Source organism: Mus musculus, chromosome 16 (genome assembly GCF_000001635.26).
Source record: "Mus musculus strain C57BL/6J chromosome 16, GRCm38.p6 C57BL/6J".
Classification (NCBI taxonomy): Eukaryota; Metazoa; Chordata; class Mammalia; order Rodentia; family Muridae; genus Mus; species Mus musculus.
This window is the reverse complement of record NC_000082.6, coordinates 6,166,048-6,186,021: the sequence shown is the minus strand read 5'-3', so window position 1 is coordinate 6,186,021 and position 19,974 is coordinate 6,166,048. Positions and strand designations below refer to the sequence as shown.

Sequence of the window (19,974 nt, the reverse complement as noted above, 5' to 3'; positions counted from 1 at the left end):
CTCTTCAACTCCACCCCATAACTTCCACCCAGACTTCTCTTTCAAGCATACTTTCTCTGATCTTCTTAAAAGCATCAAGTGCTTCACCTCTACCCAAAGCCTATTTTTTGGAATGGCTACACTCAAGTATTAGTAGCTTGATTCCCACATTAAACTACTACATTTCCAGCAAACTTTCTGTGAGCTCACTGAATTGGATTTATGATCATATATCTGCATACGATTATTTCTCTAATATATCTTTACTCTGGAGGCTGTGTATCCTATGAATCCCAGAAGCATGCTTCTCCTGTGTTGCTATGGTGAGTGTCATGTCAGGCAAGAGGAGAGCATTCGATACTTATGTTGAATGAATTTGTGAGATTTTATAGCTACCTGCTCAAAATGGTGATATATCAACTTTTATGAAGAAGAATATCATAGGCCAAAGTAAAGAGCTGGTTCTGATTTATTGCCTTTGACTATATTCCTGATCAAAGATCTTAGAGAAGGCTAGAGGGTTTGATAAATCCCCCCAGTACTATAAGACAATTATTATGACTGAAGACTCACATGACTTTGTAGTGGTCTCTATAGGCTCTTCAATGCATTATGCTTTGTGTGTAGAATGAAACCCAAAACAGGAATTGGATATCAACTATGGCTCCTGCCTTGCTGTGGCAGACCACATACTTTTAATAAAAAACATCTTTTTTAAAATTTTGAGTCAAATGTTATAAGCCACTTTTTAATTTCCCATCTTCACAAATTTGTACTAAATTTTGTGAATATTTACAATACTAATCTATATGTATATGTATATATGCATATTTACATGTATCTTGCATATGCATAAACACACACAAAGACACATCTATATTATAGTGCAATATACCTTCTCCTTTTTTTGTTGTTGTTAATTGTTTTGTTTGTTGGTTGGTTGATTTTTGGTTTTGCTTGTTTGTTTACTTGGAAAAAAGAGAACAGAAAAATATATAGTAGTCTATATTTTTATAAAATTCAAACTAATCATTAATTTTATTTCCCCCTCTTTGAGAAACAATGTGATAACTATGACCCAGGACTAGCCAAAGGCTTAGACCAGAAATCCTCAACTCCACAAAGTTAGAAGCCCAGATCCATCAGTGGTGGTGATGTCCTAAGACTCAAAGCCATCAGTACTTTGTCTCAGTGTTAAGACAAGTGTTTAAAAAGAGTTCTCTAGAGTGTGGACTCTCAAAAAGAAAAGCCTGGAGTTCAAATTCATCTCCACTATCATCTCTGCCATTGTTTGTCATCCTCTTCCTAATCCTTATGATCATCTCCATCATCCCCTCTACTCCATACCCACAATCTTCTCCATCATCAGAGTGAATCCAATTATGGTGATTGCTTACCAACCTTTCCATGTTCCCATGTCATTGTCTGGAATACCAATAATGAGCAAAGCACACCCACTAGGTCATAATGAGGAAGAAATGGGTTGCTGCATGGGCCTAGACAGCAATCCTTCGCTCTACAAAACTTTCATAAAATATTCCCTGCCATATCATTTTAATCATAAGAGTTTTAAAGGAATAGGTTAATGTGGCTGGAGTATAAAATGGCAATGACAAGGTAGAGAGGAAAAGTACAAAAACAAATAAGATTTTGGCATGATTCTTGGTAACCTCCAGTGCTTTCCTTGGGTCCCATGTCCTCCAAAGTTCATGGGCTTCTCCCTAGCTGCTTGTCAACTGGGCCTTCTTCTTTCCTCATCAGAAGCAGCAAGATCTTTCCTAAACTGAAGCAGAAGAGTTTGTGGCATATCTCTGGCTGAACTGACCAATGCCAAAGTGCTATTCCTGGGGCACTTCCCTAGATCTTTCATTAGCAGATATCCTTCTTGTGCACTAAAAGAATTTTCATCTACTCTCTCTCTCTCTCTCTCTCTCTCTCTCTCTCTGTGTGTGTGTGTGTGTGTGTGTGTGTCTCTCTCTCTATCACTCTCTGTCTCTGTCTCTCTGTCTCTGTCTCTGTCTCTCTCTCACACACACATACACACACACACTCACACTAACCCAGTGGTTCTCAACCTTCCTATTGGTACAACTCGTTAATACATTTCATCGTGTTATGATGATACCCAACCACAAAATTATTTTTTTGCTACTTCATAATTATAATTTTGCAATGGTTATGTGATAATATAAATATCTGATATACAAGATGTCTGATATGTGACCCTTATCAAAGAGTCATTCAACCCTCAAAGGAGGTCATGACCCACAGGTTAACAAGTGCTATACTAGTGGTTACTGTTGGCATAGAGAGATAAGAAGAAATGGAGGCTAATAAAGGTTAAGAAACAGGCTTGAGAGATAGCTCAGTTGACAGTGTATTTTTCTAACATGGACAAGATCCTGGGTTCAGTCCCTAACAGCACACAAATTAGGTGTTCTAAGGCACATCTATATCCCCAACACTTGGGAGACAGAGACAAGAGGACCAGAAAATAAAGGTTATGTTTGGCTAGATAGCAGCTTCAAGGGCAGCTTTAGCCAATGACACTGTGTCTCAATTCCCCACCTTTACACACACACACACACACACACACACACACACACACACACACACACACAGAGGGAGAGAGAGAGAGAGAGAGAGAGAGAGAGAGAGAGAGAGAGAGAGAGAGAGAGAGAGAGAGAGAGAGAATAGACTCATGATAAACAGAAAGCCAATACTTGAGTTTCCATATGTGTGTCTCAAAGTCAGCACTTGACCCTGGCGGATGGCTGACTCCTTTTCTAGAATCCAAATGAACTTGTAGATAGGGCCTATTGGTCTATGCAGCCATAGTAATCTCAGCCCACAGCTTGTCGGACTTTGCAGTGAGCAGTTCTGGGAATCTCCCTGATAGATTTTGCCAAAGCCAGTATGGATGTGCGTACTCTATGAAGATCTTCTGAGAGCACAGTGCAATGTGTAGAACAGCTTTCTTACATGAGAGTCCACGGGTGTAAGCATTGACCTGGACTACACAGTGCACCAGCACACCTCAGACTTCCAGAATCTCTTTGCTATTGCCAAAGAATAACAGAGCATCCAGCATAGATTCAGAATGAAAGAGGCACCTGTCTTTGAAGCAATGTCTGAAGGAAGACTGGAGAAATAGTCCAGATAGCTGTGAAAACAGATCAGTTCCCAGCATGTATGTAAATAGGCAGGCATGGTGTAAACACTTGAAATCCAAGCACAGGAGAGGTAGAGACAGGAGAACCCTATTGAAACACCTTCCATTTTTGAAACATTCATCTGTGATAGAGTAAGGTAATCTTTTGGTATGGTGCCTCTCCCTTTTCTGTAAGTTTCTTGAAGGCACAAATTAAACAAAGAGTTTGCCTCCATTTTCTTCAGAGATGGATGAGTCAGAAGTGTTAGAAGCCCAGACTACAATGAGCTGTTCACATACTCTCACCAAACACTTTAAAAACTGCTAGCAATGCACAGCCAAGCTCAGAAAGATTTAGATCATTTAGCTACTAGAGTTAAGCTTGACTATCAACATTATGGGATGGTAAGAGCTGATATAGTAGAGCATAGTCCTGGGTGTGTCTGGGGGATATTTCTATGCAGGAACAAGGAAATGTGTGCTGGAGAGGTGTTTTGTGACTGTGGGTGGCACCATGCCACAGAGTAAAGGCTTGCATGGGTGAATGGGATGGGGAAAGCTAGCTGGAACAGGCATAAAGGCATGTATTCATTCACTCTGCCTCTGCTGCTCATCTCGTTCTCACAGTCTCCCAATTTTCCCCTCCTGCTCCCTCTCCAGCTCCCTCGCTCTCTTTTCTCCACACTCCCCATGTCCTTGTCTTTTACTTATAAAAGACCATGATGTAAATTGTTCTGGTCTGCCATATCCTTCCCACCTGGATGGCCTGGACCCTCTGTCAACATGAGCCAAAGCCAACCATTAAGTTGTTTCTTTCAGGAGAATTTGTCATAATAAGTAAGTCAGATCAATACACTTGAGGACTACCTCTCATAGGTTCATGATCAGGAATTTGCTCCAAGGAAGAAAGGTTTACAGATTTCAAGAAACAAACTCTCAGCTGGCATCAAGGATACATTCCAGGTATACAAGGCAAAGAATTAGCGTGTTAGCTTAATCCACCATGCAGCCTTTGTTAGAATGACTTTTTAAAGTGTATATGTATGTGTATGTGTGTGTGTGTAAGTAGTGTATATTTACATTATGTATTCTCTCTCTCTCACTCTCTCCCTCTCTCTCTCTCTCTCTCTCTGTGTGTGTGTGTGTGTGTGTGTCACTGTGTGCAAGTGGAGGACAGAGGACAACTAACTTTGGGGAGTTGGTTTTTCCTTTCTACCGTGTAGACTAGGAGAATGTAACTTAGATCCCCACCTTGGCATCTAGTGCCTTTCCCACTGAGCCATCCCAGTAGCCCAATTTGTTTTGATACAAGGTCCATCACTAACCTGAAGCTTGATGCTTCAGATTCACTAGCTAGTCCCTGACAACTACCTGGCCCTAATCCCCAGCTGTATCTGAGGTTACAGGGACATGCTGATCAGCAGGATTTTAGGTGGGTGCTGAGATCTGAACTCAGCTCCTCATGCCTACACAGTAAGCACTTTACCTCCTAAGCCATTTCCCAAGGCCCACAGGCATGACTATGGGTGATGGAAAAATGAGCCGGGACAAAAATCTTAATGGTAGAAGCCTACACCTCAGCTTTGGACCATAGGTTATGATAGTATTTAAAACTGGCTGCAGGACAGCCGTAAGTATTGAGTGCCTCCGGTACACTGAAGCCTCATTTCTCTACATCTTCAGAGGCTTGCCTGTGCATTAAGTTCAAAACCAGCACAAAGAAGGTCAGTGTGAGCTTAGATTCTGTTTTGAAATGAAAGCCTGATGCACTTGAATCAGTGCCCCAGGGTGAGAGAGCTCAGCTTTGCATGCAAGACATGGAGGTTCCCCAGCCTGGAGCTAGACCCGCACCGGCCGAGGCGAGCAATTACGTGCTCTGGCCATCTGCTCAGAGGTTGTGAAGGCAGCCATGTGTCCCCCTGCATGGACGCCAGGGAGGACACCGATCGCTAGTCAATCTGCTTGAAATTGCCTCCTATGATAGGTGGGTAATGACTCAGGCAGGTCACGGCCAGGGACATTTCTGTTATTAATGCATTAGCAGCTGTAAGTGGGCATTGATTCTGCAGGGCCTGCAGGTTTATGGAGTGGTGGGAAGAGTCTGCCCCTGTGAAGTACAAATGGTCATTGCTGAGGGAAGAGGCAGCCCACAGAGGGCCGTGTCCTTCAAGAAGTATAAGGAAGGCCCGGGGGAAGGTTAGCCAACCCCCAAAGGAGAAAACCAGAGCCTGATGAGCAGATATGCATGTGTTAAGGAATGGCCTTGGCCTTCTTCGCTGTCTGAAATCAAGCTGTGCATAGCCTCAAGTTCATTGGCTTCACACCACAGTGAATATACACATTTCCTGGGGGCTTGGCCCATGGTGGCTCAGACTCATTGTGATAAGTCTTCATCAAGGCAGAATGTTAGTGTTGGGACATAAGTCAAAAGAATCTCCCACTTTAGAGCAGCCCAAAAGTGAAGCAAGCAAGGACAGGAAGAAGATGTAATCCCCTAGACAACATTCTCTTCAACACTTCCACCTCCTAGCATTCCATAATGTCCTAGAAGACTATCCTGGTATGAGTCTAGCAATCCACTAGAGATGGCAAAGTCTTCATGACCCACAACACTTCTCAAAAGTCTCACTGGTGACCTTTGATCCACTGAGGACCAAGTCTTAAATAGGAGACTGTAAAACTCATAGGCTATCAATAGATATGGCTGGGACCCCCTCACACATAAGAAAGACTTCATTCTTTAATTTGCTTAAATTTTTTACTTCAATTCTACCACAGGTGAAAACCCTTTTCTGTCATGTCCATTCCTTGTAAAATTCTCAGCACTCAGCAAGAACTGGACATTAAACTGTCCTTGGCTCGTCTAGAGGGAAGAAAGGCAGAGGTAGATAGAGGATTGCCACAGTATTACTCTTGACACAGCCCAGGGGCTTAGCAAGCTGGCATGGATCACAATAGAGTTTAGTAACTTTAGCAACTTTTTCAAGATGATTTATTTTCCTTAACATGGAAAGACTGGGATGAGACAATAATGAAAGGCAGCCACACTGGTTGTGAAGATCAATCACTGGTAAAATATTTTTTGTGCATGCGTGAGGATCCGAATTCACTTTCTCAGAACCCACATGAACTCCAGGTGTGTCCGTGTACATGAGTAACCCCAATGCTGGTACAGGCAGGATCCGTGTACATGAGTAACCCCAATGCTGGTACAGGCAGGGTCTGAATCTCTGGAGCCTGCTGGCCATTCAGCTTAGTCAAATCAGCAAGTTTCAGGTTCATTGAGAGACCCTGTCTCAACAAAATGAGCTGGAGAGTGATTCGGGAAGACAACATTTAGATTCTCCACAAATGCATATGCATGCACACATATGGACATGTTCACATACATGCAATTTACATACAAATGGGCAGCCAACTTGAGAAAGTCATGTACAGCCATGTATGTACACATAGACACGTGTACATAAATCAAATGGCAGGACAGGGGTCTGCTTCTCAGTGATCCATAGGTTCCAACCAGTACTAACATCAATTTTTGTTATATTTGACTAAAGAACAAGTTCAAGTCTAGCCTAGACTAATGTTATCCTGTCTAAACTTCCCTTCCCCCCATCACAAATAGAAATCTTTAAGTCATAGTTAATGGTAACCAATACTTGATTCCCAATGTTTGTCTTAAAGCTTACACTGTGCCTTAAAGACTGCTCCTTGAACTTGAGGGATTAGCACTTACAGAGGTAAGACATGCAAGGAATTGTCTAAATTGTCTACAAGAAAGAGACTATTCAATGTGTTAAAACAAAGCAAGCCATCAAAATGCAGAGAAGTTTCTTTTTTAGATTTAGAGATTTTCAAAATTTCAAGAGATCTGTAACCTTCCACTGCTTTTGCATTGGTTTGTTTAATAGTCCTTTTTAATAGCTTGTTGCCAGGATTTATTAACCAGCTTCATACTTAGTTCTGGTTTGGTCCTTTGCAGTGTCCACAAATGCCTACAGGTTTATTGGTGTTTTAAATAAACAGCTCACAGCACCTTGTTGAGTGGAAGCACAAGTGACCTTATCTTTAGATTAAGTGAAGGGATTTAGCAAAAATATTGAGCTGACATTTTCCCTGGGTCCTCTGATTGGGAACTGATAAATGGTGAAGATAAACAGAAAGGTTGCCCTTATCCTCCATGGTCCGGGATGCAGTACTGGCTTCCATTCTTGTGAATCTCCAATGCAGTGAATAGGGACAAAACACATAAATGTTAGCTTATTGAACAGTGGAGAGCAGGCAGAATGTCTATGTTTGATGAGTTACAGAGCTATCCAGTACATCATCATGCCCTGGCTCACTTCAGTAGCCAGGCAGGACCAGGAGAGACAGCTGATGGTCACTTATCCATCTCTGTCTCACTAGGATAATGCCATTTCCCTTCAATCTCTGTTGTGGGTCACTTTCTGTCTCTTGTTTTTCTCTTTTTTTTCTTTTCATTTTTTTTCTTTTTTTGTTTTGCTTTTTGAGACCAGGTTTCTCTGTATAGCCCTGGCTGTCCTAGAACTCACTCTGTAGAACAGGCTGGCCTCAAACTCAGAAATCTGCCTGTCTCTGCCTCCCAAGTGCTGGGATTAAAGGCATGCACCACCACTGCCTGGCTCTTGTTTATGTTCTAAAGTCTAAGTTAGAAGGGTCTTGGTTAAAGATCACTGAGGTCTGATCCTTCCCTTGTATTATTAAGCAGAAGACCTATTAGTCTGGTGTGATGTTAAGGGCCATGCAGCTTGATGATTTACTACCCTGGCTTGCTTAGTAATCTAAAGTTTTGCATAGAGTGGGAGAACTAAGATTGTTTGCATCCTGAGTAACAAATAAGATACTAAGCAGCACTGAGAAGATGGCTCTATTGATAAGTACATACCATGCAAGCATGAGGACCAGCAATGGGAATCACTGGTGCCTACATAAGAATCCAGGCATAACAAACACTAGTGCTCAGTGGATGTGCTCAAAACGTGCAGATCCCTGTAGCTTTCTGGCCTATCACGTTCATCCCTCTTTTCATCTCTTCCTTCCTCTTCTCTTCCTGTCTCCTTCCCTTCTTACTTTTTTCTTCCCACATTCCAACTGATGGCTTCTTACTTCTTCCATTGTCCAGCCAACCTACTCAGTTTTTAACTTCCTACTCTTTGTCATCCTCGTGTTGCTCTGTTCTTTCCTACTTCATCAAGGTTCTTATTCTAAAGAACTATCTACAGCAGCTAAGAAACTGAAGAATACATCATCAGAAGTATGAAATCAAAACAATAAAGAAATCTATCTGATGTGGTTAGTTCTAGGAACTTGGGATCAACGCACTTGTTTGGAATGTGAGGCATTTAGTGTCCACAGAGAGATGGTAACGTATGCAAAACATTAAGTTTATGAGCATCTAAGTAGGTAATAATCATCATTCAGGTGTGCTGTCAGTCCAGTGTATTTGTTGGGATCCATCAAAAGGTAGCTATAGGCTCAGAAAGTACCCAGAAGCATTCTCAGACAGGTAACTTGGACTGCTTAAGCAATATGACAACAAAACCTTGCAAAGGAAGCCTCTAAGATGCTCTGAGCAAAGGATCCCTCATCTCCTGGACGCTGGATATAGAATGAGACAATGTGCTTTACTGAAGCATGAGACCAAAGTACCTTGGTTCATTTGGATTCAACTATTATTTGGAGTCAGAAGTGACAGACTGAATGTATATATATTTGCTACTCTCTCATTGCTGTGACAGAATACCCCAGAAAAACAATGCAGAGAAAGGAACTAGCTTTGCTCACTATTTCAGATGTTTCATTTCATTTTGGTGGAGAAGGTACAGTGCAACAAAACAGCTATTCCTTGATAGAAGAAGAAAAAAGAAGAAGAAATGATGATGGTGTTGAAGAAAGAGGAGGAGGAAAAGATGAGAGGGATAAGAGGGGAGGGCAGGGGAGGGGAGGGCAGGGGAGGGGAGGGCAGGGGAGGGGAGGGGAGGGGAGGATGTTAGCAGATCTTTTGTTTTCTCTTTTATTCTCTTTGGATCCTTAGCCTAAAGAGGGTGCCACCTACATTTAGCTGGGTCTCCTCCATTAGTTAATCTAATGAAAGACCCTCAAGGGCATACCTAGATGCATGCTTTACAAACCTCCTCTAATCCTCTCCATCCAATCAAGATGACAATCAAGAGAAGGAAACATTAAAATATCATTTCCCCGTTAATTAATTCATGGATTAATGACTGTGACACAGCACGCATGAAAGTGTTATCTGACAGGTGGGAGAGGTCAAGGAAGCCTTCTGTTAGACATTAAATTTACAAGTTGTAGGAAATTGCTTTGAGGCCCAAGTTCAACCAATGAGCCTGCTAACATGCATTTCCTGTGACATTGCAACACGTCATCCAGGGATGTGAAAATCTGGGAAATCAACTTTGGCTCATAGGAACTAGCTCTGCAAACTATGAACACCGGCCAATCATATTCAAAGTACTCAAAGGCCAAAGGAGTCCTAAGAAAGGTTAACTGGCAAAGGATGAACACATACTTGAGAAAGGAACCAGCAATGAAAAGCAATAGCATCAAATCCAGGATTCAGGGAAAAGTGAATAAGCACGACAGGTACATAGATCCAACCCACAGACACTGTTTCTGGCGAGATTCCAGAAGATACCAGGGCAGTTTCCTGGCCAGCTCTGGATCCGATGTTAACAATGAAGAGCACCCATGGGTGCTGGGACATGAAATCCTCTGAATGCCAGTATACTGCTTCCCAGGTATGATGGCAAACACTAATTTCAAACTCAAGAAGATCTAGAATCACCATGGAGATACATCTCTGTGGCCATGTGTGTGAGAGTTTCTAGTTTAGATTAACTGAGGTAGAAAAAGCCACTCTAAATGTGGGGAACACCATTCCATGGGTCAGAGATATAAATACGTCCTGAATATAAACAGAAAGCAAGCAGAGCGTCAACATGCATTACTATTCTGTACGTCCTGGCTTTGGATTCAAAGTAAAGAGCTACTTTCCACACTGTCCATGCCATGATGCACTGCATCCTCACCTGTGAACCAAAGCAAGCCCTTCTTCCTTAACTGAACAACCGCCCAGAACTCAACTCTCCTTCCTAATCAAGTGATTTCCAGGCCTTGGGCATGGATTGAAGTTTCTAATACAGGTGCTTGAGTCTCAACGAAAGCAACATAAATGAGCAGCAGTTAGGTGTCAGCCCTCAGAGTCCATCAGCAATGAGGCAGTTTCCTGTCTCTTTCTTTTTCAATTTTTCAAAAAATTGTCATATTTGCTCACTAGTAAGTAGTAAGGAACAGCAAATTAATACTCCATTTTCTTCATCTGACTATGGCTGAAGATAGAAAATCCTATCTCCATAGACGGATTAATGTGAGCTCTCATACACTACTGTACTGATTATCTCTGGGACCACAGCCTCCCTTAGATCCACAGCTTCCAGCCTGAGCATACAGACTGAACATGAATTCATTTTCAAGAGGCATCATGTCCTGTAGGCAGAGACAGGGAGGGTCGTGTTCCTTCTAAAACTCTACCATGAGCCCTCCATTTCCTTATCATTTGCTATCCCAGTACACTGAAGGGGATAGGGAAATGATGGGATTTGGGAAAGAAGATGAAGTAATAGGCATGGTTAAGTTTATACTCTATAGCTTTGAACAAATGAAATAACAAATAGCTCCCACCCCTCTTGTACTTACAAAACCTCTCACAGTTTTCAGAAAATATGAAAGAGAAACTTCAAAGGCATGACAAGAGAGATGTTCTAACTAGGGAATAGAGATGGAAGTTCCTTTATGATTAGAAACAAAAGCCTGGCTCTGATCCCCTGAATGATACAAGTTTTTACTCATCAGGGTGACTCAAAGGCATTTGGATGGAGTAAAGGGCTAGCACTGTCGGTTCTTCTTCTTCCTCTTCTTCTTCTTCTTCTTCTTCTTCTTCTTCTTCTTTTTCTTCTTCTTCTTCTTCTTCTTCTTCTTCTTCTTCTTCTTCTTCTTCTTCTTCTTCTTCTTCTTCTTCTTCTTCTTCTTCTTCCTCTTCCTCTTCCTCTTTCTCTCCTTCTCCTCCTCCTTCTCCTCCTTCTCCTCATCCTCTTCTTTCACCTATTCCTCCTCCCTTTCTCCTTCTTCATCTTCCACCCCTCCTCCACTTCCTCTTTTTCACTTGTATATGCAAATTTCACAGCAAGAAGAACAGCCAGGCAATACCACTCAAGAAAAAAGTAGCCCTGTAATCAGCTAGCTCTCCACTACTATAATTCCCTGACCTATAATTCCACCTGTTTGCTTTGACACAGGGTGATGTTTCATGGACCACAGGAGCCCCTTTACCCTCAGATAGGCTACATAATTCCAAAGCCTGTAAGGAAAGTCACATCTAGAAAGATAAGTATTTCCTCAAGTCATCCTTCTGAATCTTTGATGATTTTGATGGTTTTCTTAAGTGATAGCAATTTTATTCCTAAAACTTGTTTTGTTTTGTTTTTTCAATACAGAACTATTGAAGAGGAGAACCCAAGTCAGACTTCATGGGTTCTAGCCACAGATGCTAGCAGATAAAATAATGGGGGAAATTAGAGAAAAGAACTGGTAGCTTCGCCAAACTAAATTCTTATGCATGATGGCAAAGGCAGACAGCAGGTACAGACAAATGAGATTTCTAAACAAAATTCCTCTGTATCTTAATGTACAGATTTTTCTTCTGCAGTAGTTTTGTGTATCACACTCAAACCTCCTCCCTCTAAAGGAACAAATGAGTTGTTTCCGAATGTCTCTGGAGTTACAAGGTCACCAACAGATCTGTGTGCTGGGTTTTCTTTCCACATTGCAGTATCACTTGACCAGAGAAAAGTGACACGTTCTTCCCTCATGAGCAGACCATAGGAAGTGGAAGAAAGCAAAGTGCATTTTATATGAGCCTTCAGTTTACACCAGTGGGGCTAACCTACTGAAATGCTGATCTGGCCCAATGTTCACTGCAGGGGTGGGAGGCAGAGCTGGAAGGAGGTTCTGCAGAGCAATCTCCCTTCTTAACTCTGAACCAAACACAGCAGTGTCAAGCAGAGAGAGCAGGCGCACAGCAAGTTTCTGAGGGAACGGCTGGGCATGCAGAAGAGTCTGCTAGAGATGAGATCAAAGAAGAACATGCATTCCCACAATGAGTACCTCAAATGGGTCACACTTACTGAATGCTGAGCCTGATCAAGGAAGCTGTAAGTCCCACTTTCATGAGGTCTTTGAGCTGTTTCCTAGAGAAGAAAAGAGGAAAGGACATGAGAAGGAGAATCTAGACACTTGTGCTATGTATGCACACCATTTCTGTTAGTTATCCTATGAATGCCCTTTGAGATATACTAACACTATTATAAAACCATATAAAAAACTAGTGTCGAAAACATCGTGATTGCATTATAAATTAACTATGGTGAAAACAATGAGAAAGCAAAACTCTGTTCCTCACAGTGTCTATTAAATATCTTCACCCTCCAGCACATAAGGTGTGACTCTTTTTTCTATTTCAGAAGAGACCACGGGACTCAGAGCTTGAAAGAGTGCATTGCATAAAGACTGGAAGTTGTTCGCCGAATCTGGAGGCATCTTCTGCTCTTCTGCTCTACACACTGTGGTTTCTGGGTCCCAGGAGGTCTCAGGAAATATGAGGAGTTGAGATTTCAAGGCTAATATTATGAATTTCAGGAATGGAGCCAGATCAAATGAACTAAGTTCTCAATTTCCTTTCAACTCTGAACCTATAGTACTCTGTGGAAACCAACAGCATGATGATCAGAAGTTTAGGAGCGATGGCCTTCTGTGTGAAATGAATACAGCTGTCACATCTCTGAGAATTTTAGCTAGGAGTGTCGCTCAGCGATAGATCACCTGCTTCACATGCGTTAGGCTCTGGGCATAGCCCCAGCATCACAAGTGGAAAGGTGAACTAAATCAAAATTCATAAGATTCAGTGTTGAAAGGGAGTCATTTCCAAATAAAAACCACTGGGATTCCCAATGGGCTTAGACTTCTTCCAGGGCACCCTACATGAAGTGGACCATGACCTGTTTCTTCCCTGGGGAGTAAACAATAACAACAGACGCAGAACTTGTCTTCAGGATTCTGGGATCCTGGTTCAGGAATTGCCCAGTTACAGGGAAACTGCGACATAATGTACACCCAGACTTAGCAGTTCACAAGTTTCAGACTGTACTGAAAATATTATTTGCAGACATATTAAGAGTGTATACCCTCTCTTATATGTGTTTCTACACTTGTGATGGACACAGGTATAGAAAATGTTCGCACTTGGTGAGTCCCTGAGTGTTGATAAATTAGTACAATCTGGGACACCCACTGGACTCAAACTGTTGGAGAGAAAGAGGTGTAGAGATACTTGAGCACACAGAGAACTCTGAAGTGACACAGGGGGAGCAGCTTCCTCTGGCAGTACACTCACTCTTCAGTAACCTTTAGCTTTATGTTTTTAATTTAGGTAACAGCTTTTAACCAGTATAAAATCTCATGAACTAATGTCTGTTTACCCATCCATTTGCCCATTCACCATTTTATCCATTCACCTACACATACATACATATACCCACACATTTACCTATGTATTCATCCATCCACAAGATCTTCCTCCATCTATATTCCATCCTTCTATCCATATAATTCTCTACCCCAACAAACAATAATCTGTCCAAGCTTCTATTCACGGATGTATCCATCTGTGCAGACACCCACCAATTACTCTCCCTTTCACCTATGCATACCTATTCATCTACCCACACACCCAGCCCTTCACTCAGCCATCCACTTACTATTCCTCCATATATTAACTACTCATTGCCCCTTGCAACCATGAATCTATCTGTCCATACACATCTACCTATCAGTGGATGTATCATCCATTCAATCACACCCACACCAATCCATCCACCCACATATCCACACATCATACTACTCATAGATTCTACTGATCAATTCTATCACCCATCCATCCATTTGCTCACCAAACCATCCATTCATATGTATATGTATACATATATCTATATGTATGTGCATATATGCACACATATATGAATGTATGTGAATATATGTATGATGATGAGCATGACCATGGGGTGAGAGTTGAGACAGTTCAGGAATGAACAGCTGACTCACAGGATTTGAACTAAGCAGGAAGACAATCTGAGTTCTAAGAATAGAACTTGCTTGAACCTTTTGGATCTCCAGTATGCAAATGTGTATGCCTCCTACTTATTAAAACAATTTCGTCTACTATAGACAGCCTCAAACTTCCCATACGTTCCCACCTTCCTGTCATTTCCTCTATCCCATAGGGTAGTCATTCGTCCTAACACCAAGCTATATCAAACTACCCAAAAGACCCAAGGCCTCATTCCTCTTCAGGCCCTCTGAGCATGTCCCTCTCTCACTGACTCCAACTGGTCCAGTGTGAGCTCATTCTTCACTGGTGCCCAAGGGTGTTCTTGGCCCTTTATGCTGTACTAAATCGTTGGGAGGTTGCTGTGGTCACTTACACTTTCCTTTATGGGGACACAATTGCAGAATCTTTCTAGCTCTCTTCACTACCCAGAGCTAGAGAACTTAGGCAGGGTTTAATTGCATGCCATAGCTTTGTCATCTGGCCAAATGCCCAGGCACTTACCAGCTGTTCACCATATTGTATCGTCTAAGAAGCAATTCCTCACTGACCCAAAGCATTACAGCACCAAGGAAGGAAAGTGACCTCCGTTCCAGGAGAAGGTTTTCTCTGAGCATCATGGCCTCTTCTTGTGTTCTAGTATGTGATACCCAGGTAATAGCAATTAATTTTATGTCTAGTATGCCTGATGCCCACACCTCGCCATCTGTTTTTAACCCAACTTGAAGTTGGAATTAATCTTACATTCCCTCCTTTTCACGAATTAGAATGTGTCAATTCCTCCAGGTAGGTTATTTTATAAAAAACAAGGGCTGAGAATATTGCTACAAGGCGAGACTAAAAACAGTCATTAGCAAAGGCACAGACAGCACAAAGCAAAATGATGCTCTCTGGATTTCCAGTGAAACGATACATGGTATGTGTGTGAGTGAGGGGTGTGTGTGTGTGTGTGTGTGTGTGTGTGTGTGTGTGTGTGTGTGTGTGTGTGTGTTTGAGAGAGAGAGAGAGAGAGAGAAGAGAGAGAGAGTGTGTGTGTGTGTGAAGAGAGAGAGAGAGTGTGTGTGTGTGTGTGTGTGTGTGTGTGTGTGTGTGTGTGAAGAGAGACAGACAGAGAGAGAGTATGAGAGCACAGACATGTATGCAGAAACAGCTGTGTGCATTCCTGTGGAAGCCTCATGTATCATTCCTCAGCTGCCTCCAGGTTCTCCTCATTGAGACAGGTTCTCTACATTGGCCTGCAGCTCACCAATTTGGCTAGGCTGGCTGGCCAGCAAGCCTGGAGATTCAGTCACCTTGCCTCCACCTCCCCTGTGCTGAGATTACAAGCATGTGCCACCATGCCCGGCTCTTTATGTGGGTTCATGGAGACTGAGCTCAAGTCTCCATGCTTGCAATACGCGTTCCTCATTCAGCTATTACCGCAACCCTGTTGTATTAACTGATGATTTTTGTACAGTCTCTAAATATTAATAGGCATTCAGAGAGAACCTGAAGCCTCAGTGGAACTGGCTGCATTTCCATCCTACTGAGACTGCACCAGGGATGAAGAGCTAATGCGAAGAAACTTGAAAATGCTCACCAGACACTATAGGCATGAATGCATATCTGTGCATTAGCTCCTCCCCTCTGCCCTCCACCCAAATGGGAAGAGAAAGAAAAAGCATGATTATTTCCAAGACACTGTGGGGTTGGTGACCCCTGGGCTGCAATAGGTGCTTTAATGTCTAAGCAGGACTGGTTCCTTCAATGTTTTAGACTCTGCCATCCACTGACTCTTGGCTCTGCAATGGCACTTCTTCCTGTCTCCAGACCTGCACTCCTAGTCCTGTACAGGGCAGCCTGACAATCCCCACAAAACCCAGAGTCGTTACAGTATCATTTGGATCCTTCATCTGTCACTTCCTGCTTTATTCCACATTACTTAATGATGTGAATTGACACCTTGTATAATGTAACCCTGGACCCCCAGCCTTATTTATTTATCTGTGAAGACTCACTCCAGTTTTGCGTATTCATTATTCTAAAAGAGACTTCTGCTACAGGGAGGTCACACATGCTTCGACTTTGACCTGGAGTGCTGGTCACAGCTAATCAGCTCCCGCATGTCACTACCTCCATATGGAAACACCTCGCACAGTGGCCTTAAGAGCCCATTATCTTTCCTTCATAGTACACTGCAAACTTTTGCACTTAATTTTAAAAGCATGCCTTTCCACTACCATGCAAGCTGAATGATGGCAAGGGCAGCGTGGACTCTATGCAGTCTCAGCTCTTGCTCTGATGCAAATGTCCTAGAGAGGAGGGGCATTTGCCAGCATTCACCCAAGAAAGGAAAGTCAGACATAGAAAGAAACAGGGAGAAAAGATGGACTCACTCACCGGAAACAGTCAATATCTTTGTCTGAGTGTGCACATGTGTACAGGTGTATGTGTGTGGGGTTCACTATGTGTGAAGGTGTATGCTCAGGGCAAAGGACAAGTACAAGTTCTCAGAATGCTGTCTGCCTTTTGCTTATGGCTTCTTTGTTGGTTTGATGTGTCAGGATATCTTACTGGTCCAGAACATGTTAATTCAACCAGGCTGGCTAACCAATGCACACCAGGGATCTGCCTGTATCTACTTCTCCATTATCGGGATTACAGTGAGCAGTTACAGCTGCTATTTCACATGGGTTCTGGGGAGTCAACTCAGGTGTCTCTACTTGCAGGGCAGACAGTTTACAAACTGAGTCATCTACTCAGCTTTGAGAAGGTTCATCATTATCAACTTAATTGTATTAAGAACCTATAGGTGGAACAACAATATGAACTAACCAGTACCCCCCGGAGCTCGTGTCTCTAGCTGCATATGTATCAGAAGATGACCTACTCGGCCATCAGTGGAAAGAGAGGCCCATTGGTCTTGCAAACTTTATATGCCTCAGTACAGGGAAACGCCAGGGCCACGAAGTGGGAGTGGGTGGGTAGGGGAATGGGGAGGGAGGGCATGGGGGACTTTTGGGGGAGCATTGGAAATGTAAATGAAGAAAAAACCTAATTAAAATAATAAAAAAATAAAAAAAGAAACTATAAGTACTTCTGCCCGTGACACATGTAGCAGTGACATCACAAAGGCTCTGACCTAATAAATGGGTTAATCCTTCATAGATATGGAATCTGATGGCATAATCAGTAGGGGTTAAAAAGGTAGGAAGTGGCATCCAGTTGTGAACAAAATAAGTAGAGGCTGTTCTGGTGGCCATATCTTGCTGTGGCCTCATTCTGTATGCCTTTTCTTTACTTGTTATCTGTAATGGCAAAGCTCTGCTGCCACACCTAACTACCACCATGACACTGCACCTCACAGTGGGCCCATAGTCTAAACAAGCAATCCCCTCATTCTGTTGTTTTGATCAGGGTTTGGTCACAGTGACCTGCTCCATTACTTTGTGTCACTATGACCAAAATGCTTGAAAGAAACACCTCAAAAGAGAAAGGATTTATTTTGACTTCATGTTTTCAAGGGCCCCCTTTTAGCTTGGTGGAGAAGGCATGTCAGCGAAGCTTAGTCTGTGGGGATGAAGTGTCAAGACTATCTACCTTAGGCTAGACATCTGAACTCTATTGCTTAGGGATGCGCTAAGCAGGACAAGAATCGGCCCAAATCAAGGTTCTTTTTCCCCCAGGAATTTGGACAGGATTTGTAAATTATCCAACTTCTGCAACAAATAACTCAAAAATCATGGGGTTGCTGCCCCCTGTCATTGGCACAAAAAAAGAAAATTAAGAATCAGGTTTGGACCCAGAGCCATGAGCAGAAGGAAGAAAAGGAGACTGAGGACCATGGAAGCAAGACTGTCCCACTGTCCTGTCACAGGGACTTTCGATATCACCATTAGATTAGAGGTGCTTCAGAGCCAACTCCCACCTTTCCTGCTGGCCCTTCTCCCACTGCTAGAGAAACACAAAGGCATCACATGCATGACCAAATGTCTGAGGACAGTGAGAAACTGCACAAGGTTCTCTGTCTCCTTAGCATTCAGGTAATATAGCAGGTCTTGGGCCCAGCAACGCCATGCTCGGTGCTCCCTCTCTATGCTTTACAGCAGCTCCTGCTTACACTGAGATGTGTGCAAGCAAAGTGTATGGAACACACCAGAAGCTGCATCCGTGGGTGCATGAAGTATTCCCACCCAGCTGTTTGTGATAGGCATCTGGTGATGGCCTAAATTCTGACAAGATCACCAATGCTCAGATCTAGGAAGGAAGAAAGGCACTTCAGCTTCCTTAAAATGGTAACCAGGTATCCGTAGAATGAAGCCCACACTTGCTTAGAATGGAGCTGAGACAAGGAAAGCGGAGGAGTCCCAGACACATAACATGAGGCTGCTCTCCAGTGACACCATCATACTGTGACTGTCTGACCTGCTGTAGTCAGCTGTGCCTAAGATCTAGTGTGACCTAGATTCTCTGCAAGGTCAGAGCACCCTAAACATTCAACTCAAAACTAACGGATCATTTTCCTATGTGTCTATGTATTATTTTCTAAAACTGGCCATGAACAAAAGTAGCCCCTCCTACTATTGCATTCAACAGTGCATAGACCCAGGACGGCATTAGGATGCCCTTGGACTTTAGTAGTTGACGCCCTTCAATCAACTTTATGGCTTTCCAACAACCCCACAACAGTTGCTTGGTCTCTGTACTGATCATGCCCCCGGGAGCTATTCTGTTCTGATGGTCATTTTCTCAAGCTAAGAATAAGACCAAAGAGATGAAAGGATGGACCATCTAGAGACTGCCACACCCGGGGATCCATCCCATAATCAGCCTCCAAACACAGACACCATCGCATACGCCAGCAAGATTTTGCTGAAAGGACCCTGATATAGCTAGCTGTCTCTTGTGAGGCTATGCCAGTGCCTGGCAAACACAGAAGTGGATGCTCACAGTCAGCTATTGGATGGAACACAGGGCCCCCAATGGAGGAGCTAGAGAAAGTACTCAAGGAGCTAAAGGGGTCTGCAGCCCTATAGGTGGAACAACATTATGAACTAACCAGTACTCCCTAAGCTCATGTCTCTAGCTGCATATGTAGCAGAAGATGGCTTAGTCAGCCATCAGTGGAAAGAGAGGCCCATTGGACATGCAAACTTTATATGCCCCGGTACAGGGGAACACCAGGGCTAAGAAGTGGGAGTGGGTGGGTAGCAGAGTGGGGGGGGTATGGGGACTTTTGGGATAGCATTTGAAATGTAAATGAAGAAAATACCTAATAAAAATTATTAAAATAAAATAGAGATCTGAAAAAAAAGGAATAAGACCCAAGAGCCAATTGTTCCAAACAAAACCAGAATGCCCATGCTGCCTCGTTACCCACTGTCTCATGTATAGTAGATGCAGTTGAATTTTGCATTGTTATCCCAAGCACAGCACATAAGAGCTTCTTTTTCCCTACTCAGAGACCAGCAAGCATCACAAGGCTCTGTCCCTCACAAACATCCATCTCTGTGTCTGCATCCTCATGGACCAGAAGCCCCTCAGATCCCTGGAATGTGGCTAGAGAACTGAATCAGATGGAAATGTGCTTAATTCCAAGTTAGATCTCAGAACGCATATCAAACTGAGTACAATGACACTCAATTGTAATCCCAGTAATGGGAAA

General features: G+C 42.9%; 1 protein-coding gene across 6 annotated transcripts in view; it reads right to left on the bottom strand.

Annotated features, from left to right (window-relative positions):
- Positions 1–19,974, bottom strand: part of Rbfox1 (RNA binding protein, fox-1 homolog (C. elegans) 1) — a 1,527,688-nt gene that overhangs the window by 1,226,459 nt on the left and 281,255 nt on the right. For all 6 annotated transcript variants that reach the window (NM_021477.5, NM_001359725.1, NM_001359724.1 and 3 more), the window contains exon 2: positions 12,355–12,417. The gene's annotated coding sequence lies outside the window, so the exon portion shown is untranslated. The remainder of the gene's footprint in view (positions 1–12,354; positions 12,418–19,974) is intronic.